This window comes from Talpa europaea, assembly GCF_964194135.1.
Source record: "Talpa europaea genome assembly, chromosome: 7".
Taxonomy (NCBI): Eukaryota; Metazoa; Chordata; class Mammalia; order Eulipotyphla; family Talpidae; genus Talpa; species Talpa europaea.
This window is the reverse complement of record NC_140074.1, coordinates 60,427,576-60,454,701: the sequence shown is the minus strand read 5'-3', so window position 1 is coordinate 60,454,701 and position 27,126 is coordinate 60,427,576.

Below are 27,126 nucleotides of genomic sequence, written 5' to 3'. Positions count from 1 at the left end.
CGGGCTGACAGTTTTTTTAATCTGGAAACTTGATACTTACTATTTCATATCTTGTAGGATTTTATTTTTTTTTAATTTTATATTTTTTACATCATTTTTCATTTTTGTACAATATATGCATTTTTATCTTGGTTATAGTCCCCATAAAATTCCCTCTATGCATTCATCTGTGAACTCTCACCTGTGCTCTTCCCACCCTTGTTTTGATCCTACTCCCTTCCCCCCCCCATAGTAGGTCTCTGATAGATGACTGGATCAAGAAGATGTGGTACATATACACAATGGAATATTACTCAGCAATCAAAAAAGATAAACTCATGCCGTTTGCAGCAACATGGATGGAGCTAGAAGGGGTCATGCTCAGCAAAATCAGTCAGAAAGAAAAAGAAAAATACTGGATGATCTCACTTATAATGGGAATGTAGTGGGGCCAAATAAGGGATCAGGATAAAAAAAAAAACATAATAAAGTAAAAATCAAAATCAACAGGCCACTATAAATCTTGTAGGATTTTCATGAGAATTAATAAGCTATATATAACTATTACCATATGTCATATATGTGTTAGTTTCAGTTAAAAGAAGATTTTTTTTCTTCTTGAGCCATATCCCAACTCCTTTCCAGAAGATAGAATCATTAGTGAATATACACTGCCTTGAGGGCAAACTTGCCAGAATTGAGTATTTTGATTTTAAGGGTTAATATAATAGACATAGTATGTTATAAAAAAGTATTTAGGGAAATTCTGAAGTGTGCTAAAGAAATGATTAGGTAGCCCGAAGCAGCAGGCAAACCACAGCATGGTATGAAATGACTGAAATAAGAGAAAGAATCAAAGTGACTGGGTGGGGAGAAGGTCGTGGCCGAGGGCACCGGTACTTTTCCGCTGCATTTCTAACCTTTGTCAGGTTGACTTACGGGTGGGCCACAACAGCAGCATTCAGTCTTTCCTTTGCCTCTGGAAGGGCAGTGCACAGCTCTCTCCTGGGGCTCTGGCAGATGCACTCCGCTTAGTTCCTCTCTGCCCTCCACCCTTAGGGGAACAGATGTAGCACAGGGAGGGAACAATGCCCACATTGTAAGCCCAGATGTCACATAGAACTCCCTGCTCCCCTCCCCGCCACAGAGGCGGACCCCCCTCCCCCCCTCCCCTCGCCATGCTGCCAGAGCCTCCAGCCCTCTTCTCTGCCCACTCAGGCTCAGTCCTGCCAGACCCCAGGGGGGTGAACAATGCCTGGTTGTTCTCAGGCACCATTTTCCTTCTCACAGTGCAGCCTACCTCCCTTTGCAGAGCTGCCTTTGGTTTATCTCTGTCTCAGGAAGGCGGGGTTCGTTCTGTTTAGCGGGGTCCTTGGCACTGGAAGAAAGGACAGCCACCTACATTCCCAGAGAGCTCGTTGCAATGACTGAGGTCTCTCCCTTTTTCTCATGAGGCATAAATGGTCTTGACCATGAACAAGGAGAAACATCAGAACAACTCTGGTGAGCCCCAACTCCAGAAGTGCTCTTCTGGAAAGTTCTGTGGTTTCTACAGAAATGGTTGTTTCTGAGCATCCACACCATGGGCCAAAGAAAACAACTATCTGTGTAGTTCAGAGACTCAGGGAGTTGATTTAAAATCCAGTACAATAGCATCCTGAGGTAGGATGGTCTTCTACTTTAATGGTCTTAATGTTCTATAAGGCCTGTTCTCATACATTCTCTTTGATGGAGGCAGGGCTATAAGTGGGGAAACTAAGGCCCAGGGACTGAGGATATATGACGAGTATGGGACTCCAGGTCATCGATCTCCTGGGGCCCCAAGGGATGATCCTGGAGAAGCTCTGTACACAGAACTGCCTTGGGAGTAGCTTGTGGATTTGGAAGCAACTCAGGACTTCAAGATTTCTCTGAGTACAGTTTGCACCTGAGCTTCTCTGTGGTTTCTTGGGATTTTGTTCCTCCTAGGTTTCTTCAGTCTCTAGTGGAATTGAGAGAACTTCTCTGAGCTGGACATGCCCAGTGGCCTCCAGTGTGTGAGCATTTCTGAGAACCTACAGATGAGGGCAGCTGCACAAAACTGGATTGTAATGGAGGGAGAATCTCAGGTCACCTCAGAGGCTGATAGTCTGTCTTCTGCCTTCTAATGGACCCTCAGTACTTCTTTCCCTTCTTCCCCTCCTTTCCTTTCTTCCTGTCATCAAGGGTGAGCATTTTAAAGATATTTTTTTTTTAATTTTTTTTTTTATAGAGGCATGTCTATTTATTTATTTATTTGTTTGTTTGTTTTGTTTATACAAGCACTGGGTACAGTCAGAAGCGCGGGAGGGTGAGAGAATTCACCAGAGCCAGAGCGGGGAGCAGAGCAGGCAGAAGGACGGAAGCACACTGCTGAGGGGAGCAGCGGGCGGCAGGAGAGGTCTGCGCACCATGTGGGACCCTCCTCCGGTGGCCGGGGAGCAGCCGGGGATTGAACCGGTGCCGCTGAGGCTGCGGCCAGCTTCGCAACCCAGCGCTCAACCGCTGCGCCACCAGGGAGGCCCAAGGGTGAGCATTTTAAAAGGAAAATCACCCTGTCCAGTAATTTTCCACGACTCCCATGGAAATGTTCACAGGTGCCTCCAGTACTGGCCCAAGCCCCCCCACACCCCCCCACCTCTTCTCTGACTCTCACCCCAACTCTGTGTCCTCCCCTTCAAGTTTCCTAAGTAGATCTTATGCTCCTCTTCCTTTCTCCGTGCTGTGCCCTCTGCCTGGAGTGCCTTTCTCATCTTACTCACCTACAGAGTTGCATTCATTATCTAAGACCGGACTCAAACTTTGTCTGTGGAGCATTCTCTGAGCCCCACTCAGTCTTTCTGCCGCCACGGCACCTGGTAGCACTGACTGCCCGGGTATGTGTCCCGCTCACCTCTGGACTGAGAGCTCCTGGAGGACCAGGGTCAGGCCCCTTCCCTCTGGTGTCTGTGACACCAAGCAGGAATCAGTTGGTCAGGGGCCTTTCTCTGGACTTCTCAAACACCTTACCTCATACTGGGCTCCAATCCATTTCCACACAGTAGCTAGAGTGTTCTTTTGAAATCATAAATGGTGCCATATTGCCCATCTGCTTGAAATTCTTCAGATACCCTCTTGGACTCTGGCTCCTTCTGCCCTCCCTGCTCTGGTCACTCAAGCCACACTGGGCTGTCTCAGTTCCTGGAATGTTCCCTAATACCTTTGCAATACTTTGTCTTCTATCTAGTGTGCCCTCACTTTTGGCATGAATAAGCCCTGGCTTTTTTCAGCCTGCCTAGCCTATGAGATGGCAAACCTGGGTTCTGGTGACTGAGTTCCATACGAGCCATGTGGTTGCTCATGCTCCCTGGCTCGCTCTCCTACAAGAAAGTGTATTTTTTTGTCTTTTCTTGTCCATGTCCCTGAGTGAACTTTGAATTTGTCTATATGACTTTGCCTCAAATGACAGGCCCAGCAAATCCAGGGTGGCTGGAGTGGGGTGAGAGGGGGCGGGGGTGGATAAAAAGGCCCTGGGGATGAAAAGGGTTTCAGCTGGGTCTGCCTCCCCTCTCACCCCACCCACGGCCCAGCAGGAAGTCTCCACTTGTGATATGAAAATGCCCTTTCAACGGCACCAGTGTGGAAGCTCAGATGTTTGTAACAATTGCTTAATTTTAGGAACAGGATTATATTTTGCCAAGTTGTGATCCCACCGGGCCTTGGAGCAGTGCAAACTTGGAATGAAAACTAAACCACGAAGTCTTAAATTCTTGAAACTGAAAAAAAAAAAAAAATAAAAAGAAGTGATTTTCAGGTTCAAAGGAAAAATCTGCATCAGGCCCCTGGATGAAGTAGTTAATCCAAAATATAATCTTCTGAATATAATAATCTGAAGGTTTCTCTTAGAAAAATCAGAGACTTATGGGTAAAACTTTCTTTGTAACTCGGAGATATAAAATGCTAAAGTGTGTGGCGGGGGAGATGGGTATCCTTTCCAGAACATTCAATTGAGTTGAGATATCAACTACTCAGAGAAAAGAAAATATTTATCCTTTTTGATTAAGAAGTATCTTCTATGGCTGATGGATTAATAAGATGTTTGAATCCCCAGTTACGTTGCTTACATTTTAAAGTAGCATTTACAATTATCCTCTCCCAAGTTAAAGATACCTTGAAATAGGTTAGACCAATGATTAGCATAGTTTAGAGCAGATTTGGTAGATCATTAACTGAATTTATGAAGGGTAGGCATGCTGGTGTAGTATTTCTTATTCCTCTTCAGGATGCACCTCAGCTTTTAACTCATGTGAAAAGTGTCTCCAGCCCTCAGTCTCTGCCCCCTACTTCCCCTGGCCCATTTCTTACTCCCATCAGCCAGCCGTCTCCTGTCCCAGGTATGTGGCCTCCTCTCTGTTCCCTACCTCTGGGCCTGTTGGATATGCCCCTGCCTCAATCTGCTGCCTTCAGGGCTGATCTCTGGTGCCCCCTCAAAAAGCCTGAAATCTTTGGGGTTGCACATTTATACTGGCACCAGAGAAGGGGAAGCTTATCCCTCTGAGGCAGGACCCCTTTATTTCATGGCTGGATTCAAGAACCATAGTTAATTCCAAGACTGGCTCATCTTTGGAGTCCTCAGCTCTCTCCTGCAGGAAACCTGAAGTTTGGTCTGGGCTGAGAAATGTGATTTCAGGAAAGAACTCCAATGTGAGGGATTTATGTTAGTACCGAAAAGAGGTCATTTGAAAATAAATGTGCAGTTTCTCTGATATCCCACCTGTCGTTAGTTGGAGCCTAAATGACCCTGAATACAGGCTGGTCTTTGGTGATGCACTTCCGACCGACAGGACATGGCAGCTGGGATGCGGTGTGACTTCTGAGGTTAGGTTCACAGAGGCGATGCAGCTTCTTGGAACACAACCCACCATGTTTTAGGAAGGTGCAGGCCATAGGAGAGGCCGTGTGTAGGTAATGAGCTGACAGTACCACCTAAGGTCTCAGCCAGCAGTCAGCTTCAGTGGCCAGACAGAAAAAGAGGCAGTCTTCAAATGATTCTAGCCCCCGGCCCTTGATCCAGCCCAGCTGACACAATACATACTCCCAAGCCCCATCCAAACTATAGATTCATGAATTAATAAATGTTGCACTGTCTTAAGTCATTAGTGTTGGGTAATTTGTTCTATCGCAACAGGTAACTAGAATGCCAAATCCCAGAATTCTCTGCCTTCTCTCACTTTTTCGACATATAGGTTTGTCTTTTGTCCCCCTGTAGGATGGTTCAGTAAATTATGACACTTGAAATGCAGAATACCATGCAGCTATTAAAAATGCCGTTTTTGAAGAATCACTAATGACTTAAAAATACTTGTTTAATTATATTCAGCTAAAAATATAAGATAAACACTGCACCAATGATTGAATCCTATTTTTGTTTTAAGAACATATATAGGAAAATAAGTAAAAATAAACACAATTATATGATGAAGTGGTGGAATTATAAGAGATCTTTAAAATAATGTTCATTTTTAGTTTCCTATAATGCATATGAGAAAAATGAGAAAAAATTGTCATTAAAAGATATAATCACTCCTTTTCATTTTCTTTTTCTAAATTTCCAGTTTCCAACTATACATAAGGGGCAATTTCATATTCACTCCAGGAAACAATTCCAACTAGATAATAGTAATTGAAAAACTGGCTTTATCTGTTTTTTTTCTGGGGGGGGGGATTCCCTGGTTGGCGATTATTTTTTTTTTTAATTTAAATTTTATTTTTATATTCCCCATACAATTACAACCCCCTTATTTTTACCCCAAGCCCTCCTTTCCCCGCCCCCCCCATCCCCACAGAGTGTCTCTTGTTCATAGTTATTTGTTGATTTTGATATTTTCTTTCTTATAGTTATTCTTTTTCCTGGTCCCTTATTTAAGTTTTCTAGATTCCTGCTATGAGTGAGACCATCCAGTATTTTTCTTTTTCTTTCTCGCTTATTTTGCTGAGCATGATCCCTTCCAGTGCCATCCATGTTGCTGCAAATTGCATGCATTTATCTTTTTTGAACGCTGAGTAATATTCCATGGTGTATCTGTACCACATCTTCTTGATCCAGTCATCTATTTCTGGGCATTTGGGTTGTTTCCAAATCTTAGCTATTGTAAATAGTGCTGCTATAAACATAGGGGTGCAGGTGCTCTTTGGAATTGATGTTTCTGTGTCCTCTGGGTAAATACCTAGGAGTGGAATTGCTGAATCATATGGAAGCTGTACGTTTAGTAGGTCAAGAAATCTCTACACAGCTCTCCATAGTGGTTGGACCAAAAACTGGCTTTATCTAAATGAATATAGATTGCATGCATTTTGGTCAGACTTTCAAAAAGTTAGTTTTTTTCATTCCTCCCTTCTCTTACTGTTATATGAGCTTGGCATCTGAATTAAAATGAGTGTCAAAAGCTTTTTGAAAATTCATGCTTTCTGGAACAGTCTCCTGGAGTTGCCTTCTTATCCTGCTCTGATTCCCATCCCAAAACTTGGGTATTTTCACTCTCTTAGGAACAAAAAATATTCCCCTGGACCTGTTTCTGCAAGGCACATACACAGTACTACATTAGTTTTCAGAAGAACTCTCTATTGCTCTTGTTCTCTCTCAATAAATCTTTGTAACCCATGAGATAGTAAATGGAGTTCAACACACCATTATGAAGGTCCAGTTTCCCCAACTGTTTGGAGGCAACAGATCCTGGTAAGAAGGGTGAGAATGTGGGGGCCAGATATCCTTGGGGTGAAGTCACTGCTCTTCCAGTTATTGACTGTAAAGTTGGGCAAAGTTACTTAATCTCTCCAGGCCTCAGTTTCCCTATTTGTAAAATGAGAATAGCAGGTACCTTGAAGAACTGCTGTCATGTTAGAAATACTATCATATTTCATCTTCTTTTCAAGGGATCAAAGAAAAATTGCTCTTTCTAAGTTTTATTTGTGTACATGGTTTCTTCAGAGGAATCAATTAAAAAATCATTGCTAAAAAGAAGTAAATGTAGGAATTTTCAACATCCACAGTTTTAAACACTCAGTTAACACATTTAAAAAAAAATTTTATTTTTATATTCCCCATACAATTGCACCCCCCTTATTTTGACCCCAACCCATCATTTCCCCGCCTCCCCATAGTGTGTCTCTGATTCATAGTTGTTTGTTGATTTTGATTTTTTCTTTCTTATAGTTATTCTTTTTCCTGGTCCCTTATTTAAGTTTTCTAGATTCCTGCTATGAGTGAGACCATCGGGTATTTTTCTTTTTCTTTCTGGCTTATTTCGCTGAGCATGATCCCTTCCAGCTCCATCCATGTTGCTGCAAATTGCATGAGTTTATCTTTTTTTGATTACTGAGTAATAGCCCATTGTGTATATGCACCACATCTTCTTGATCCCGTCATCTATTTTTGGGCATTTGGGTTGTTTCCAAAGCTTAGCTATTGTAAATAGTGCTGCTATAAACATAGGGGCGCAGATGCTCTTTGGAATTGATGTTTCTGTGTCCTTTGGGTAAATACCTAGGAGTAGAATTGCTGGATCATATGGAAGCTCTATCTTTAATAGGTTGAGGAATCTCCACACAGCTCTCCATAGTGGCTGGACCAGTTTGCACTCCCACCAGCAGTGCAGAAGAGTTCCTTTTTCACTGCATCCTCGTCAACATTTGTTGTTGTTAGTTTTTTTAATATGTGCCATTCTCACTGGTGTGAGATGGTATCTCATTGTAGTTTTGATTTGCATTTCCCTGATGACAAGTGATGTTGAACATTTTTTCATATGCCTGTTGGCCATTTGCATTTCCTCTTTGGAGAAGTTTCTTTTTAGCTCTTCTGCCCATGTTTTGACTGGATTATTTTCTTTGTTTTTGTTGAGTCTCATTGTAGATTTTTGTGATCAGTCCTTTATCATTAGTGTTGTGTGCAAAAATTTTCTCCCTCCATGCACAAAAAACAACTCAAAATGGATTAAAGAACTAGACATAAGACCTGAAATCATAAAATACATAGAAGGAAATATAGGCAAAACACTCCATGACATGCACATCAAAGACATCTTTACAGACACATCACCCAAAGCAGTGATAGTGAAGGAAAAGATCAACAGCTGGGACTACATCAAATTAAAGAGCTTCTGCACAGCAAAAGAGACAATAACCAAAACCAGTTAACAGATATTTTTCCCCAGATCAACACTAACCTCCTTCCGATCTGTCCATGTTACTTCTTACCACCTGGCAGTTTGTCACTGGCCCTTCACCTCTTTTATACTCCTGGTTGCATATCCATTCTCCTCTCACTGCCCGTGGTGTATTTTTCCTCTGTATCTGTCTTTTATAATAATTTCTTTCTTCTTTTAATACATGAGAATTATCTCAGAAAAATCTCTCTTCTTTCATTTTATCCATAAATTAAAAAATTCCTCAACTCCTCAGGAGACATATAATGCTACTTAAAATCATGATTCACTTGATTCACTTGTGTGCAGGAAAATGAAATCCACATACTTTTTAAATGTTGTTAGGATGTAATAAAACATGATTAGAAATGAAGTAACATTTTTCATCTGTCACATTGTCAAGAATAACAAGGATTATATTTGCTGTTGGAAAAGATGAGGGGAAATTTGTATTTTAACACCAACAATAATTAATATGCTTATTTTATATCGGTTGGTGATTATTGATGCGGCCTTTTTGGAGAACATTTTGATTGTATCTGTTAAAATTATCAGAGATATATAGCATATATATATATTTATATCTCCTTTATTTTTATGCACGTACAAAGAGGCATGCCCAAGAATATTGCTAATGTATTATTGATAATATAAAAAATTAGAAATAACTTTCTTGGCAGGAGAAATAATTAAATGAATTATGGTTCATTCAGTTTATGGAATATTCTGAAACTGTTAAACAAATAGCCTAATAGAGTTATATTCACCAGTTTACAAAGGTCTTTAAGAAAGTGTTATATGAAAAGACCAAGTTGATGAACATATGGTATGATGCCGTTAAATAATATAGAACTTTATAAAAATTATGTAGATGGATATGTTCCAAAACATTTAAAAGAGTAGTCATTTTGGGGAAGGAAAGCAGGGTAGTTTTTAAAAAAATTGTAAAGAATTTGGGTGTTTTTACCTGTAAAACAAAAAACCCCAATATTTTAAAATTAAATTGCTACATAAAAAATACACAAGGTCCTCATGCGAATTTGATGCCTGGGTAGGTTTGGAGACCATAATATGTATCAACCGCTAACCTCAAATTTTAGCAGCTTAAAATACCTCACATTTGTTTTGTTACTCTTCCTGTGAATCAGGAGGTCCAGGATGACTTCCCCATGTCCTCTGCTACAGCATCTCTCAAAACACTGCAGTCTCAGAGATCTCAAGGCTTGTTTGGGGAAGGATCAACTTCTAGGTTCACTCACATGGCTGTGGGCAGAATTCAGTCCCTTGTAGGCTGCTGGATTGATGGCCTCAGTTTATGGCTGATAGCCGGAGGCCAACCTCAGCTCCTGGTCTGGTGAGCCTCTCCAGCACGCAGCTTGCTTTATCGGTGTGTGCAAGTTAAGAAGGCAATCGAGGGAAAACTCCACCAAGATGGAAGTTAGTCTTTTCTGACTATTTAGAAGACTAGAAGGGACGCCCGCCACTTTGCTGGAGTCTATACTCTAAAAGTAAGTCACTAGAACCAACCAGTGTTCAAATGGGAGAGGATTACATAGGATATGAGTACCACGCAGAGGATCACGGGAGCCTGGTTAGATACTACTTACCACAGAAACCATTGGCTGAGGTAATTAAGAAAAAAAACCAAAAAGTGAACTTGTTTTTGTTTAAGCATTATTATTCAGATTTAAAATTTGCTTATTTAATTGTACTTTCTACCTTAATTAAAGTAATTACTAAATATTATCTCATATTGATTAAATAAACTTTTGTGGACCAGCCTAGAAACCCAGTCACCACTTAGGTCAGTTTTATGGGGAAATGCATTACTTCCAGAGATTGTTGGAACATCATTCATTTATCTACAGGGGGCAGATGTCCACTCAGTCTAGAGATTAAAACAACAGACATTCAAATCTCTTTATATCTTCATTAAATACAATGAATTACTTTCTCACTTCAGAATTTTCCTGCAGTGAGTCTATTTCAGTTAGCATTGTTGTGTAAATACCACCCCCAACTAATGATTTGAACAACAACCATTTTATTTTACTTGAGTTGGTGGTTCACTCAGCAGTTTTGTAGTCATTTAACTGGTTGGCTGGGGCTAGATGGTCTAGGGTGATCTCACCTACATGTCTGGTGGTTGGTCGACTGTGCAGCTGGGATGGCTGTTTTCTACTCCATGTGGTCTCTCATCCCCCAGACAAGCTAGCATGGGCTTCTACTTATTGTGGTCTGAGAGCAAATCTTACTGGTCAAAGCAAGTTACATGGCCAAGTCTGGAGTCAATATGGAAGGGACTAACTCAGGGAGGCCTGACTCACTAGGAGCTATTACTGAGCATTACTACCAGTGTTGTAAAGTTTCCAAGATCTTTTGTCACTTTCTGTTATATATATACATGAACATAGCCATGAGCGTCACCAATAGGTATCAACAATCATGTCAACCAGTAAGAGTGGCTATGCATTTGGTTCTCACTAGGGAGTATATGTCAGTGAGGACAGAGCTGGTCCTTGTCCAAAGTTAGGTCAGTGCTGTTGTTCTTTAAGGAAATGAAGTTGATTGACATTTCATCCATTCAATTCTGTGTTATAAGCCCTATCTTCAGACCTGTGTGGCATTAACTTAGCCATCTACAAGGAAAAAGCATCATTGAATAACAGTTTAATGTCTAATTCTTAACTTTTATCCATGATCAATATGCAGAATTAACATGGGAAGAGCTACGTGTACCTTTAATGGAATCTATGCAGAGAATTGTCACTGGAAATGATTTCAGTGTCCATCAAATGAAGTACCAAGTGATAAGTTCCCTACAGCAATCAGTATCAGGAAAATGCTTATCTCACTTCACAAAGTATAATCAGTCAATCTTCCTTTATAAGGCAATAAAAATCTAAGGTCTCTCTCTCTCTCTCTTTGGCCTTGGATACCAGAAGTAACAAAGGTAAATTTAATGTTCGGTTACAGTAACTCTTAGCTGTGACTTCTGTTTCATTTATATCCCTTTCTCTCTACCAGATGATGTCTTTGTTTTGATGATATTAAATTTTGGGAAATATTAGGGGGTTAAAATGACAAATACATGAACAAATAGATAAACATAATAAGCAATCTCAGTTGCACTGCAAAAAAAAGTGTAATCATTTAAAAATAATCCACCTAAGTTGTGTAATCATTAAAAATAGTTTTTCATTTTTATAAGATGTTGAGATGACATTGAACTAAGTGATCTTTAAAGTCCTTTAGGCCCTTAATAACTCCCAAATTATTTCTCATGTGACTGTTCCACTTGAACATTTTATGCTGTTTGAATGATTCTAGCTATTAAATGTCTTACTGGAAAAAGGGATCAATTAAACTTGTTTAAGTATGGTTTAAAGTTTTTCCAAATGTCTTGTGGCAAAAAAGATGGACATTGGTAAGCCTTTGTCCTTCAATGCTAAAAATCCAGGTGAACAGTATTTCCAGGGAAAGGTAAACCATCTGACCTTGATTCACACTACAACTCACCCACTGGGTTTATGAAAACCCATTTGACATTGAAGAAAGCTTTATGCTTTGACAGATTAAAGCTGTAAGCTTTTAAAATCACACTGATATCTTATTTGGTTCCCCTGTATTCCTCCTGTAAGTGAAACCGACCGATATTTTTCTTTTTCCTTCTGACTTATTTCGCTGAGCATAATTCCTTCTAGCTCCATCCATGTTGCTGCGAATGGCATGAGTTTATCTTTTTTGATTGCTGAATAATATTCCATTGTGTACATCTACCACATCTTCTTGATCCAGTCATCGATTTTGGGGCATTTGGGTTGTTTCCATACAAAGCACAACACAACAAAACAAAAACAAACAGACAATTATAAACCAGAAACATCCTGCAGGGGAGGAGGAGGGAGAGGGATTGGAGGGAGGGAGGGAGGAGCACAGGGGACTGAGGTGATGGTGCACGGGTGCATTGGGGAAGGAAATTCTATGGGGACTACACCTGAGGGAGGGGGAAGCAAACATTGTTTAAAAATGAACAATGATGTAAAATATATATAAATAAAAAATACAACCCCCCCAATAAATAAAAATTACTTACATGCTAAAAGTTACCAAAAAGCAGATATTGACTTTCAAATGTCCTTAGATCCAGCCAAACACTCTCCTCATGGGTCTTAGGGGATAATTAAGCATTTAGATATTACCGTGGATTTTGTTGTTTAGGAGGACTAATTTGTTGTAAAGAAAATTATAACAAAGAGTGTTGAGATTGGGGTTTTATATGAATGCCTGGTGTAAAATATAGAGACACAGTAGGACTCTATATAAAAATAAACCTGCGCAATTTATTAATTGCTGCTGTAGAGACATGTAAGGAAACATGACTATTTGAAGCTGGTGGAGCTGGTTTAAGGATTAACTGTGGGTGTTAAAGACCATTCTCTCTGCGTGACCCTGGCAAGTTCTCTAAGCTTAGTTCCCTAAATTTTTAAAGGGTGGTAATAAATATATCTACATTATAGAAGCTTAAGTAGAAAATCAGGCAAACTGGTCAGCACATAACATGGCCCTTCACTACACTCAATGGTTAGCTGTTATTAATGGTATTCTTTTTATTATTGATGTCAAATCACATAGGATTAGGCCCATTTTTTTCTTTTTCTTTTTTTCAGAAAAAAGCTCCTTGATGTGAAAAGCTTTTATTGAGGCTGAAATGAACTGGTTAAGTTTAGAATTGCTGATATTTTAATTGCTGTCCTGGGCACTGCAATTAAGAGTAAAATGATCACATATGTGTAAAGGGACCAAAAAGTCTGGATATATACTGATTTCTCCCCTTGCCAGCTGTGCTACCTTGAGCAAATTTCTTAACCTCTCAGAATTTCATTTTTCAAAGCAGAATGCCAATATTCCTGCCAACGAGACTGGTATGTAAAGCACAGGGCTTCCTACTCAGTCACCACATATTGTTATTATTTTAATATAAGGAAACAAAGTTCTGAAAGCAAGACTTGTCCCAGATAGTGGTTCCTGATGGTCCCACATGGGCTTCTCAGTTGGAAGGTATTTGGAAAAAATTAACCATAACAGGAGGTATTGTTGGCAGTTAGCAGTCAGGGAGCAGGGGTTTGATGGGTCCTGCAGCATACAAGGCAGTCTGTACAATGGAGGGCGGTCCTGCTACTGCCAGTGTGGCATCCACATTCTGAAAGAGCAGATTGGAGGCATAAGAGAAGGATCTCTGGTTCAGAATCAAAGGTTCGGTCAAGGTGTTAGTAGTGCCACCTCCTAAGAAACTGTGGCTGTGGACATATTTGAGGTTCAAGGTTGTCTTTGAAGGTGCATTCCTGTCCAAGATTTCCTGTCATTAATGGTGTGGGTACTGAGTTTTATCCTTAAATTGCCACACAGAAATCACTAGCTTTCCTTTTTGCTCTCTCATGCTCCCCTCTCCGGCTCTTTGCATTAGCTGCAACCTCTGCTGACAATGTTTCCCCTGCCGCTAAAATGTATCTTCACTTCCTTTCTCAAAGACACATGCTCAATGAGACTTACTTTTGAGTACCCTATTAAAATTGCACCCCAACATTCCTGATATGCTTTGATATTCCCTTCCTCCCATAGTATTTGACATCTTCTGAAATATTTTATCTATGTCTATTTTTTAGTTTTCTGCTTCCCTCTTCCCCCACATGAATGTAAACTCAAGGGGAGTGGGGGTATTGTGTGTATTTTGAATTAATATGAAAATTGAGCATTAGCTATTGTCTATTTTATTTACTACTTACAGCAGCCCTAGAAGACATGGAATGTCATTTATTTTTTACAGGCAGGAAATGAAATAATGAAATTTAGGTGTAGTTACTGCCCAGCTCAAAGTCACCTGGTTAGTACATTGTGGGAATGGGATTTGAATCCAGATTTAACACCAAAGTTCATACATTTAACCTCTCCCTTAGTGAGGAAATGGTACTGAGATGCTGACTAAATATTTGGCTAAAAATGTCACACATAGCTTTAACTGTGAAAAATGAAAATACAGCAGACTTGGTTTTAAAAATTTTCACACAAAATGTTGATGGTAAAAACTTGAAGCCAGTTTGATATTGTTTTCTAGTTTAAAATAATCCTATATTTTGGGACTTGTTATTTTTACAAATTGGAATTCTAGACAGTTATCGAAATATGAGGTTGAGGAATATTTAAGTAATGTGAGAAATTATTCATAATCTTGGTAAAAAAGACAGTTTGCAAAATAGTGTGTAGAGGTGATGTCATTTCTATAAAAGTGTATTAATAAGCACCAATAAAAGAAGAAGCTTCCCCCTACCCCAGTGTAATATGTAGGTGAAGGCAGGTGAGCACTGGAAGAAATCTGACCTTTTCTCCCTTGTGGGATGGCTTGCCACCAGCGGCTGACTGAATATAGCACTTTGGTACCTTGCAAAAATAGTGCCCAGGTCATCTTTGGCCACAGCCATTTCTTAACCTGTCACTCCTATCAAAAAGCTAAAATAACAGCCTGACTTTCTCTGCACAGAGTTCCCACAGGGTTCCTGTCTTCCTTGACCTGACATGTAAAACCTGTAAAAGACAAATTGAAGCCTTGTTAACTCTGGTTCGACTCTGCCTTGACTAGGAGCGTTTGAAGGTTTAGGACGGCTAATGATGTCTGTTTTTACAGTTACTCAGCCCAGAGCCTCATTTCTTACCCAGGTGTCAGGCCCAAAGGAGTCTGTTCTTCCAACCTGTCCACTAACGAGTAGAGCTTCCTCTAGCCCCAGCTGGCTCTCTAGCCAGGGTCTCCCAGCTGGGGGAGGGCTGCAGTTCTCAGGCACATTAACTACACTCAGTTTTTACTTCTGTACAAATAACACTTAGGACTCTGTTCTGACCATTTAATATGAGTCGGCCTGCCCAGTTAAAATATATGAACATGGTAAGATCAAACAGCCCAATAGGGGCTGGATCTTATTCATCTCTCTGTGATCAACGCTTTGTACTCATGTGCTATTGAGGAAGGAACCCTGGACTGGGAATTCCCCAGATCTTGGTTAGAATCCTTACTAGCTTGGTAATTCCAGACAAGTGATTTAAGCTTTTGGAGTGTCGCTTTCATCATGTCTAACATCGTCTATGGTAGGTACCTAGTGTGAGCATTAATAAAAGTAGGTATGTGAAGGCGCCTATCTCAGAGCCTGGTGGGGGTTGGGGGACTCTCAGGATTGAGCACCCCACAGGGAATCCTGCCCTGGTCTAAAGGTTCTTCACCACATGCTCTCCCCGGTAGTGACGCAGCTCGGCCACTTGGAGGCGTGCGAGCTCCATGATTGATTTTTTTTCCCCAGCTCCATATTCCAGGCCAGGCCAAGCAATTCTACCTTTGTAACTTTACATGTAACTTATTATTTAAGACTTGATGCATGTTTCTCAACATTTGCTCCCGAGGTCCTTTTATATTCCATTTTTTGTCGTTAAAATTAAGACCATGTTAACTGGCTAGAAAAACGTTGACTCTCTTGCTGATCTCCATTTGGGGTACTTCATGTTATTCCATATACATTTAACACCCTTGGCTGACACATTGTGTCTTGGTCCAAATGTTTGGATTGATTATGGGAAGGAAAGTGAAGTGGATCTTGATCCATTATCTTTTATGTAACCAAGCAGGGCCATTGGTGGCCCCAATTACGTGGCTCTTCTTGTTCCTTTCTTAGAGATTTCTTGGCCCCATCTTTGTTCATTCACACTGGCCATGTTTTCTGAGCTCTAGCAGTGCCCTTCCAGTCCAAAGAGCTGGGTTTGAGCCTGGATGGGGCTTCGTAGGCTCAGCAGTAGTGCAGTTAGGAAGAGCCTTCAATAGAGAAGTCAGCCTATACTGCTCCCGGTGGGGAGACTGAGGGTCAAAGCGGGGCTAGGACTTTGGGCTTTGGCTTCTTCATGGGTAAAACAATTGGGCTGAGTATTTCCTGAGACCTTTCCAGCGCTGATATTTTTCCACTTTCAAACGCATTGGCCAAGCTCAGAACCCAGTTCTCCAACTCACCTGAGGTGTGTGAATTCCGGTTATAGGAGCAGAGCTGTCGTAAATCCAAGTGTCACTGTGATTTATGAGTGTTGTGGCAACCTAACCCTTTCTCATGTTGAGGCTTTCTCAAAGTAGACATTATGCTTTAGAACAAGCTGTTCTGATGAGCAATACCAGGATACATCAAAGACTGCAGCTCCCCTGCTTGGCTTTGGGGCTCGTGATTCTCCTTTTTATAGTCCTGTGACGTTGGAACAGCGTTAGCATTTACTTGTATTTGCTAAGCAGGATAGCATGCCGTGAGCAGGCAATGATTATGAGACTTCTCGTGGAAGTGAATGCCTAAATTAGGAGGAGAATTCAGTTTTCTCACAATGTGAGACTGTTGACAGAGGGAAGAGCCTGTGATTCGGAAAAGAGCCTCCTGGGCATAAATCCTGCAGGCTGTTCCCTGGCTGTGTGACTTCTGGCAGGTAGCTTAATCTCTGAGTTTCCCTTTCCTACCTATGGAATGGGCTAATCGTCCCACCTGCTTCCCAGGGCTGTTTTTGAAGATTGAGAAGAGATTATTACTGTAAGATACTCATGAATATGAGACTACTTTTATTTCTTTCACTTTGAAGATGCACAGGAGGAATGAAACATGTTGTTTTCCATAGCGGGTATACCAATTTGCATTCTCACCAATAGTATACCTTTTTTTTCTGTACCCTTGCATGTTGTTTGCAGTTTTTTTTTTTTTTGGCTAGGGAACTTTTTTTTACAGGGGTGACATGATAGTTCATTGTGGTTACAAACTCTAACTCTCTTCTTCAGAGCCCTCTATCACCAGCTTGCACCAGATTGGTTTTCTTCTTAGCATTTATCATAACAACTTAGTTAATTGTTCTTTTCTTATTTATTGTTTCTTAGCCCCCAAAGGACTATAGGCTCTCTTAGGGCTGGGAAAATACTGCTTATTTTAACTGCCTACTCTCTGCCTTGTTGATTGCCTGGCAGATATTTGTTGTCTAAATAAATGAATGAATGACAGCTGCGATACAGACTGTTGATTCCTGCCTGGTGGTCACTTACTAAGTGACTTAGTTACTCAGATTCCATTTCCTTGACCATAAATAAAAAGCAATGAATCCTACCTCATAGAGATGAGAAGATGAAGTCAAATAACAGATGGGACTGTGCTTTGTTATACACTGCAAAGTACTGTAGGCACATCAAGTGAAGCGAAGCTAGTTTCCTTTTCATTGTGGGACTTTTAGGAATATCTGTTCTCCCATTCTAGTTTCTTGAATTTTTCTCTTCTAATCTGATACTTTTCCTGACAGTGGAGATAAACAAAGTGCCACCTTAAACATGGAAACTAATGACTCAGTGTTTAAGTAAATATGCGTGAAATTGTGAAAAAATTCTTCCCATTGCCTCTGAGGGCACTTGATGCTCTGTCCTGTCATGTAACTACTGATTTCTTGGTTGAGTAGAGAGTCCTCTGTGGAGGAATGATTTTAAAGGAATGAACTTAATGATTTTAAGGAATGAACTTAAAATTCAGAGATCTAGGTGTCAATCTCGCTCTGTCAAATGACGGATGTGGGACAACTTCCTTTCCTTCAAGATAAAGATATTTTCAGGGCTGGAAGTTAGAGATCCTCTCGTCTAGGAAAGACAAACTACAGGCCAGGGGACCAAATCTGGCCCGTCATCAGGTTTTGTAAATAAAGTTTTATTGGGACACAGCCCAATATGTGGCTCATTTGCTTTTACATTGCCTCTGTTGGCTTTCTTGCTACAAAGAATATTGTAGTTGAGTTGTTGCAACAGAGACCTTATTGTGTATGAAGCTGAAAATATTTACTATCTTGCCATTTACAGAAAAAGTTTGCTGACTCCTGCTCTAATCCACCCCCACCCCCTACTCAGCTGCCCCCCTCCTTTTTTTCAGTATTGGAAATTAATTACAGAAAGAGGAAGGAACTTGTCCAAGATTACTTAAAACATTAGCAAAAGCAAAAAGGGAAAAACTTAGGAGAGAAAAAGTTAAGGTTAGTAACTGTTCTGCCACAGTCCATAGGCTAGTCATATCAATTATTCTAAGTTCACTCAGGGATATTTTATATCTGTTCAAATAAGACAAGTATTATCACATTGAAATCATTCCAAGGAAATGAGCACCTTGGAGAGTCCTATAATGAAGGCTTTGCAGTGTGAATCCAACCAATTCATCATAATGAACATACAGCCAAAATATCCACTGGCATTTTGGTTTTGTAATAATCTCCCTGCTATTGTGATTCATCTGAAGTTCACTAATTCAGAACTTGTGTTAATTTGATCACATAGCTCTGGTTAAATCTTTGCATACTGCCTGACAAAATTCAAATTAAGCATATTTATAATATAAACAAGATTTTAGGGGGATGGTATTTAAATTATTCAAGCAAGTGAACAAATTTTTAGGCAGGCCAAATAATTTAGATGCATCATTTTAAAATAAGTGATGACAGCCAAATCACAAATCATTTCTATTTGCTTTTACTATCTGTATGTTCAAGATTCTTGTAATTGGAAACGTCCTCACCACATTTCTGTTTGGCTATTGAAAGTTGTTTCTCTTAGAATAGTCTAAGTCAAAATTTCCACTAATTATGATCATCCTTCCTTCCTCTGTATAGGGCCCAAAATCTGTGTGGGAGAAGATTTTAGTAATTATTGTTTCCTAAACTAGAGGAATATTGAGATAATTTAGATGCTAAAGATAGGACATTAACACCAGAGGTCTGCAGTGAGAATTAATTTCCTTTATGGTTCTTTCTCACTCTTTTTGACTCGCCAAGGGGAAAGTGTCAAGTGGGTGCTGTAATGTCCTCTAACACCTCTTTACCATTGACTGATCTCCTTGTTTCAAAAGCACAGAGCAACCAATCCTTAGGCAACCAGTCCTCAGCAGGCAGCCCTTCCTAGAGATAATTAAAAACATTGTTCTGATTTCATTGTATTTACTTTTATGGCTGCCTTCTGTTCTGGCAAGTGATAGCGGTTTCCATGCATGGTAATTCTATCACGTTTCCTTTTAAGATCAGTTTCAAGGCAGAAAAAAAATGTGAGGAGCCCAGGCAATTTTAAGCAAACACATAGCATGTAAACAATGCAGATGATATGGTGTGACAAAAATCGTATGACGTGTGTCAACAGGGAATGCAGGGAAGTTGGGCTCAGGGGGGAAGTTAGGGAACGAGTGATCCAGTCCCGTTGCCTTATCTGATGGCAGAGGAACTGGGGCCGAGAGAGAGCTAGAGATAGACTCAGGTCACCCCACCCTGGTGTCAGAACCAAGTAGGAAAAGGACCCCGACTCTCTTACATCTCTATGTGGTGTCTGTACGTGACACCGTTGTGCACACGTTTTGGCGTTATTCCTCTGGTACCTCAAGCATTTGGGAATGTGAGTTTATTTTCTTCATGTGAATTTTTTTTAACCAACCCACTCTGCATCAAAATGTTTGCCACAAACCAGCCTGTCCTGTGGTGCTGAGAAAACTTGGTTGAAAGGATGGTCAGTCGACTGCAGGATCAGGCCCTCACTCTGCTGATTCCAGTTCATTCGCTGCCTTTCGTCACGTGGCATGAGGAGACCCTAAAACATTTGCACTTTGAAAAGAGAAGTTCTCAGAATGTGCTCTACCTTCTCAGTAATATCCCAGGAAGTGTTTCTGTGCCTTCCTCAGCAGGAACTTACTGCTTCATAGTATGCCTGTTCCCCTCATAGTGGGGAGTGCCGTTGGGGAGACCTCTTGGGACTCCGGAGAGTGGCCCACACCTGAGATTTCAGAAGCGCACTTCATTAAATATCAACAAATTACCAAGTCTCAGATCCTAGAGTTGTGGTGGGAGTAGAGGCTACAGTAACAGCCCCCCAGCTTCTGTATCTTCTTGCAGCAGGACTTGAGGGGGACTTGCTGTGTCATTGGGTAAGTATTTTCCCCCAACTTCTGCAAGTTCCTGGCCCCCTTGGGGTTGAGAAGAGGCATAGGACCCTACCAACAGGGGTTCCATGCATAGGCTGTGTCTCTTTGGCCTCATGGGCAGGCAGAACATGGGCAGATGTCTCCTCCTTGCTTTGAAAATAAAGCTGTGGAGGGAACAAAGGCCCGCTTCTCAGAGTATTGCGCCAGGATGCATACTTTCTGTACATTTTTCAGATGCCTTGTGACCTGCCCGGCCAATAATTATCTCGAAACCACATACCAGCTCTCATGGCACATGATGACATCTGTTTTCATTAGTAGTCCTTCAAGTGACAGAGCTGATTGACAAATCAAGAGATGAAAGGCCAGGAAGCTGGCTGGAGATAAGTATCTCCCCTTGGTCTACATTTGGGCATTACTAAAGTAGGATTTAAATAATGGTGATAAAATTACTACCACTTAGGGAGTATCTACTTTGAGCCTGGCACTATCCTAAGTGCTTTATTTCTCTTGCTTTATTTAATTCACTCAAACACTTTTAAAGGTAGATATTATAGTCCTCCATTGTTAGATGGGAAAATGAGGTGCAAAGAGGTCAAAGTATTTGCCTAGGGCAAAAGTGCCAGCAAGGGACAGAGCTGGGGTTTGATCCTACATTTGTCTGATGTTGAAGCCTGTGGTCTTTTCAAATGACAGCAGGCTTTATCCAAACACTGGATTATCAGGCCTCTCTGATCTTGCCCAAATTGTACTATTCATCAGTGACACTGGATTAGAGTCCACTAATGAGAGATATTACAGCAGGGCTGGGGAACAACTGACATTAAAAGGAAAGCATGATTGCTGGCTTGGCTGCGAATCCTTGAAGCAGCTGTCCCATGGTCTCAGGCCCACCAACTGTGGTGCTGTGCAGGCAGGAACCAGTGCCCACCACAGGGCCTGGTGTCCCATGGCTCCCAGCCAAGCTGAATTTAGAATAATTTATATCCCTGAGTCTTGGAATAAACACTCATTGGCGAGAGAGTACATCATCAGGAGCAGATCAACATTAGAATTTGAAAATTTTCTTTATTTTTTATTGAAGTAACTTTGGTTTACAACACTGTCCATGATTGAGGGGAATAGGTTCACAGCTCAGGTGAGTGTCACCACACCCGCCATCAAACACCCTTAGTCCTTTACCCTAGACCATTGGGCCTCCCCCTTTGCCTACACCCCCAAGGTCCCTGATCCCTGCCCCTCTAGTAACCTCAGTGCTGTAGTCATATTTCTAGGGTTTGTTTTGGTTTAGATTTGTCTGTGCCTTTGTTTTGTTTCTCTGTATTCCACATTTCCACATATGAGTGAAATCATACGGTCTTTGTTTCTTTCCGTCCTTCTGACTTATTTCACTTAGCATAATCCCTTCCAGTTCCACCCATGTTGCTGCAAATGGCGAGAGTTTATCTTTTGATAGCTGAGTAGTATTCCATTGTGTATATATACCCCATCTTAATTCACTGCTCTATTCATGGGCACCTAGGTTGATTGTATGTAAAACATTAATGTTTCATATTTTATAGTTATTGTTTCTCTAATATTATTATTCTCCTTTATCTTTGGAATGCGTTTTCCCTCTAAGCCATTTCGGTAGTAACACCATCCAGTTTTCCTACCTCTAATCTCTCTCTCTTCTCATACAGTTAATCTCCTATGGCCCTGCTGTCTCAAGTACAAACCTGATTGTACCTTTCTGAACAAGACCCTGTGTTCTAACAAAATTCTGTGATCCCTAGAAGCTGGGAATGTTTTGGTTGCTTTTTTTTTCTCTTTTCAGTGCATATTGCTGTGCCTGATCCAAACAGTGCCTGATTGCTATGCTTAGTAGATTTTTTATTGAAGATGTTCCCTCTTACTGAAAAATTTCCTTTCATTTTTTCTTCATTAAAATGCAGTTTCATTCATTCCTGAGACTGTCGTAGGTCAGGTTCCTGGAAGCAGAGCCAGAGATGGGGATAGGTAAGCATGTGCTTTGCTGAGGGAATGCTGTGAGATGGGATGGGATGCCTAAATTTTCAGGCTCTGTCAGGCTACGTGGCTTCAGTCTGCTGTGGTAATTATCTGGAAAAGGGTGTGACTGTGAGCCCTTACCAGCCATGAAGGCAGCTAGAGGATGGCAAAGGGTTGGTGGGCCTGGGCTACCAGCAGCATCTACTGTACACACCAAGCTCAGATATTGCCTCCTCTGTGGCTGGCAGGGGCAGGGCTTAACATTTTTTTTGGTTGTTTTTTACTTTTTTTTTTTTCACCGTTACTGTTTTTTTTTCTGTTACAAACACAGAATTTGCCGCCTCGCTGAACCCATCAGTTACTTGCTGGTCATGGAAGAAATGGAAGCTTTGGAGCCAGACACATCTGGACTTGCAATTAGAACCACCCCTTGTTAGTTATCTTGGGTGCCTTTAACATCCCTTTACCTCTCTGAGCTCAGTTTTCACCCCTGAGAATTGCCGTGACACCACCTGAGCTAGGGACACACAGCCCCTGGCCCACAGGAGGATCAAAAGATTGGACCCATCTTATAAATAAGTAAGCAGATTCGCAATATAGTGTGCTTCAAAGAACGGCTAGTCCCTATCACTGTTATCCCCTCCACATGGATGAAGAAACACCTAGGATCTGGCCCCTTGTAGAAGGTGACAGCCAGTAAATGGCCTGGGGTCTTATCCCGGCATTCTATTAAGGAGAACAAGTGGATTTTGCTGTATTTTTTCCATGTTGCCATCACTTTTAGTCTGAGGAGACCCTGGTGATAATTAGTCATGTTTTCTTTTTCATGTTGAGAAGACAGACCATGAATTGACCTAGTGTTTTTTTTTGGCACCTGCCATGTGCCATAGCACAGGGAGAGGCATTTTTATATCTAAAGTTATATTTAGTCTTTTAAGCTAGGTGGGGAATTTCACCCCCATTTATTAGATGAGGAAAGTGAGCTGGTTGCTGCAGTCACACATATTAACATGGAGCGTCAGACTTTAGAATTGAGCTGCTGCTTCAAGGAAGGAGTCGTGGCTCTTGTATTTGTCCTTTGCTGTGGTCTGACCCAACAGTGGTTCCTTATTCCATCTGTATCATGTGCCGCCTCCTCCCTTAGTGTGTCTCCAGCCCTGCCCAGTGTGGCCGTGGATGGTATTTTTATTGCTGTGGACACAGAGCTAGACTTCTCCTGGCCAGTGCCATCTGCTTGCCCAGTGGACACTGGAGGCTGTACATAGCACATACCATCCAGGGGCGCATTCCAGGCTCAAAGGCAGCGTTGTGTGGGCCCACGTGTGTGCACTTGCTTGGGTACCCCATCCCCCAGGTGAGGCCCCTGGGGTCAGACAGTCTGTCAGGGAGGAGGTTGTGTGGTCACCCTTGTTGTCTGTCCACAAGTGCCCCTGGGTACTTCCCCAGTGCCTGGGCCCTGCTACTTCCTCAGTGAGCACTGAATAGGGAGGCCACAGTATCCCAGCCAGTGCCTTATGCTCATCCATCCGTGTTCTCACGCATCCCACCCCACTTACTGAGTATCTGCTATGCGTCAGGCAGCCTCTCCCGAAGTAGCTCAGAATCTAATCAGAAACACACAGAGGTGACAGACAATTGTAACATGGTTTGTAAAGGAAAAATTGTCCAAAATTTTGTGCCTGCTTTCTAAGGGGAATAGGATAATCCCTGTCAGGAGATTCTTTTAAAGTTCAAGCCTGTTGTCTTTATGATTCTTCCTTGATAGGTTCAGGCAAGGTTAACCACCCTCTTCTCTACACAGCCCTGCTGTAGTCACATCTGTGATGGCAGATGCCACTTCTATTGTAACTATCCACCTACTTGTCACTCTCTGTCATCAGACCATGTACTTGTTGAGAGGTTGATACTGTGCGATCTTTATGACCAGACAATATTGACCGTTTGGAAGAAGTATGATTTGGAATCAGAGAAACCCAGACTTGGATCACAGAGCTGCTGGATATGAATTCCAGGCCAGGACTAGGTTGAGGAGAATGAGACTCTCACCTTGGAAACAAATTTAAATAAATAGTATTTCAATGCAGTGTTAACAAATCAGCATGAATGCAAAAACAGGCATGCCAAAAGCCAGCATGAACAAAACATAGGATCTGACTGAGACTTTGCATGACTTACTTCAGTTGCCTCACTGTAATGCTAAGTTTTCATTAATTTGGTTTAATTTCTGCATTCATTCTGACTTGAAAATATTACCCGCAAGGAGCTCATATTCCAGTGGGGGGACAGATGACCAGATATGGTAACACGTACCATTTGTAACATGTGTGTGAAAGAAGGCACAATCCCTTCCCCTAGGCTGCTGCTGCTGGAAGTGGTGTGGAGGCTGGGACATGTCATGGAGAAGTGGTAACATTTGACCTGGGTCTTCAAGGGTAAGTTAGAGCTCAGCAGCTGGTTGAGAGGTGGATGGTAGAAGGGAAGCAGAGGGAATTGACTGTGGAGCAGGAGAAAATTGTGGGAGTGCTGACATGTCTGGGGAATGTCAAACAGGTTGGGTGTTAGTTTTGTGAGAACTGTTTGGGTAATAAGAGGAATGATTATTTCCATTCTTGTGTTGTGTTTCAAAGAACAGTCAAGTGAAGTTTCTCTGTAGACAGAGGATCTGGCAGTGAGAATTAGAGATTTTGGAGTCAGAGGTGGTAAGAGGCAGGAGGTGAAAACGTGAAAGGGTGTTTCTTAGGGGAGTGTTGTGGGCTTTTATTGCCTTTTGCAGAAAAAGTGACTCCTGGTCTATTTATGACATAAAATTACACATTTAGTTCCAATGTTGTTTCAATCCTCACAACAATCCTAAGCGTTATTAGTTTATTGTCTCTCAAATCAGAGATGACGACCTTAGGTTAAGTATCTTATCCGATACTAGGTACTGTGTACCGAAATACAGGAAAAGATTGAAGTCATGCGAAATTATCAAGGGAGATGGTATAGAGATGGAGCATTTATTCTGAAGCTCTTTTAAAAAAAAAAAAGAGCCTTTGACTTTGAAAGCTAAGGACACAACTCCCCCTGAGAATATATCTTTGTATGTGTGTGTATCTCTTGCTCTCTCTCCATCCATCCATTCATCCATTCATCCATCCATCCTTCCATCCATCTGTTGTGTGTATGTGTATATACTTACACACACACAGTATTTTGCAAATAATTTCTTGGAATTCCTGGACCCTTTGAAGTCTCTTTTGATACTGTGATTTATAAGAAATTTATCTGTCTTTGTTTCCATTTCTGGTGCAGAACTGAGAGTTCTTGCACTTTCTTGAGTGATACAAGTAATAAAGGTGTGTTGATATTCATTCAAACCCCTCTCAACCATACCTAGATTTATGTTAATGAGGTGACTTTGGGAAAACACCGAAGGATGGGGACTGGTTGCCAGGAGAATCATGTGACTAGAAGACTAGAATTCTTAACCCCACCTCTCTGACCTGTGGGGAGGGAAGGAGGAGTAGAGGTTGAATCCTTGCCAATGGCCAATAATTTATTCAATATTACCTATGTAATGAAGCCTCCTTAAAAACCCCAAAGGGTAGAAAGATACAGTTATTTTTACCAAAGATTAATCTACATTGACACTTAATCTGTAGTTTACTTTAGGGATCACTCTCAGTGTTGTACATTCTGTGGGCTTGGAAAAATGTGTAATGACATATATACTATAATATACAGAGTATGACAAATATTACCCTAAAAATCTTTTGTGCTGTGCTTATTCATTTCTCTCCTACCCACCCCCTGGCAACTACTAACCTTTTAATTTTCTCCATAGTTTTGTCTTTTCCAGAACTTAGACAGTTGAAATCATACACTATGTAGCCTTTTCAGATAAGTTTCTTTCCTTCGGTAACATGCATTTAAAGTTTCTGCATGTCTTTTTATAGTGTGATAGTTCATTACTTTTTAGTATCAAGAAATATTTCATAGTCTTAGAGTAGCACAGTTCATTTATTCATTCACCTACTGAAGGACATCCTGGTTGGTCTCCAAATTTTGACAGTTATGAATAAAGCTGCTATAAACATTTGTGTGCAATTTCTGTGTGAACATAAGTTTTCAACTCCTTTGTGTAAATACTAAAGAGCATGATTGCTGGATCATATGCTAAGGGTGTGTTAAGTTTTTTTTTTTTTTTTTTTTTTTTTACTTTTAAGTCATTTCCGATTCAGAGAAAAGTTACAAGAATAGGACAAGAACAAAAAATCTGTGTACTTTACCTCCAAATCCCTAAGAAGTAACATTTGCTTATCATTTTCTCTCTCTCCACCCATATTTTCTTCTGAAACATTTGCGACATCTCACTCTTTTACCTCTAAATATTTCCAGGTGTATTTCCTAAAAATAAGAACTTTGTCGTACACAAACAGAGCACAGTTAAGTTTTTTAAAGAAACCATCAAACTGTCTGCCAAAGTGGCTGTACCATTTTATGTTCCCACCAGCAATGTGGGAGAGTTCCTGTTGCTCCCTGTCTTTGACAGCATTTGCTGTTGTCAGGGTTCTGAATTCTAATATTGGTGTGTGGTAGTATTTCCTTCTAATTTCCATTTCCCTGATGACACATGATCTGGAGCATCTTGTATATGCTCACTTTCCATCTAAGTATCTTCTTTGGTGAAGTGTTAAGAATTTTGCCCGTTTTTAAGTTGTTTGTTCTTTTTTGAGTTTTAAGGGTTCTTTGTGTATTTTGCTTAATAGTCCTTTTTTAGATGTATCTTATGCAAATACTTTCTTCTAGTTATGGTTTGTCTTCTCATCCTCTTGATAGTATCTTTTGCAGAGTTGTTTTAATTTTTAATTTAATCCCATCTGTCAAAGGTTACTTTCATGGATTGTGTCTTTGGTGAACCTGTCTCTGAATCACACATAGTGTTGTATCTACAGTATTATATCTAAAAAGGCATGACCATGCCCAAAGTC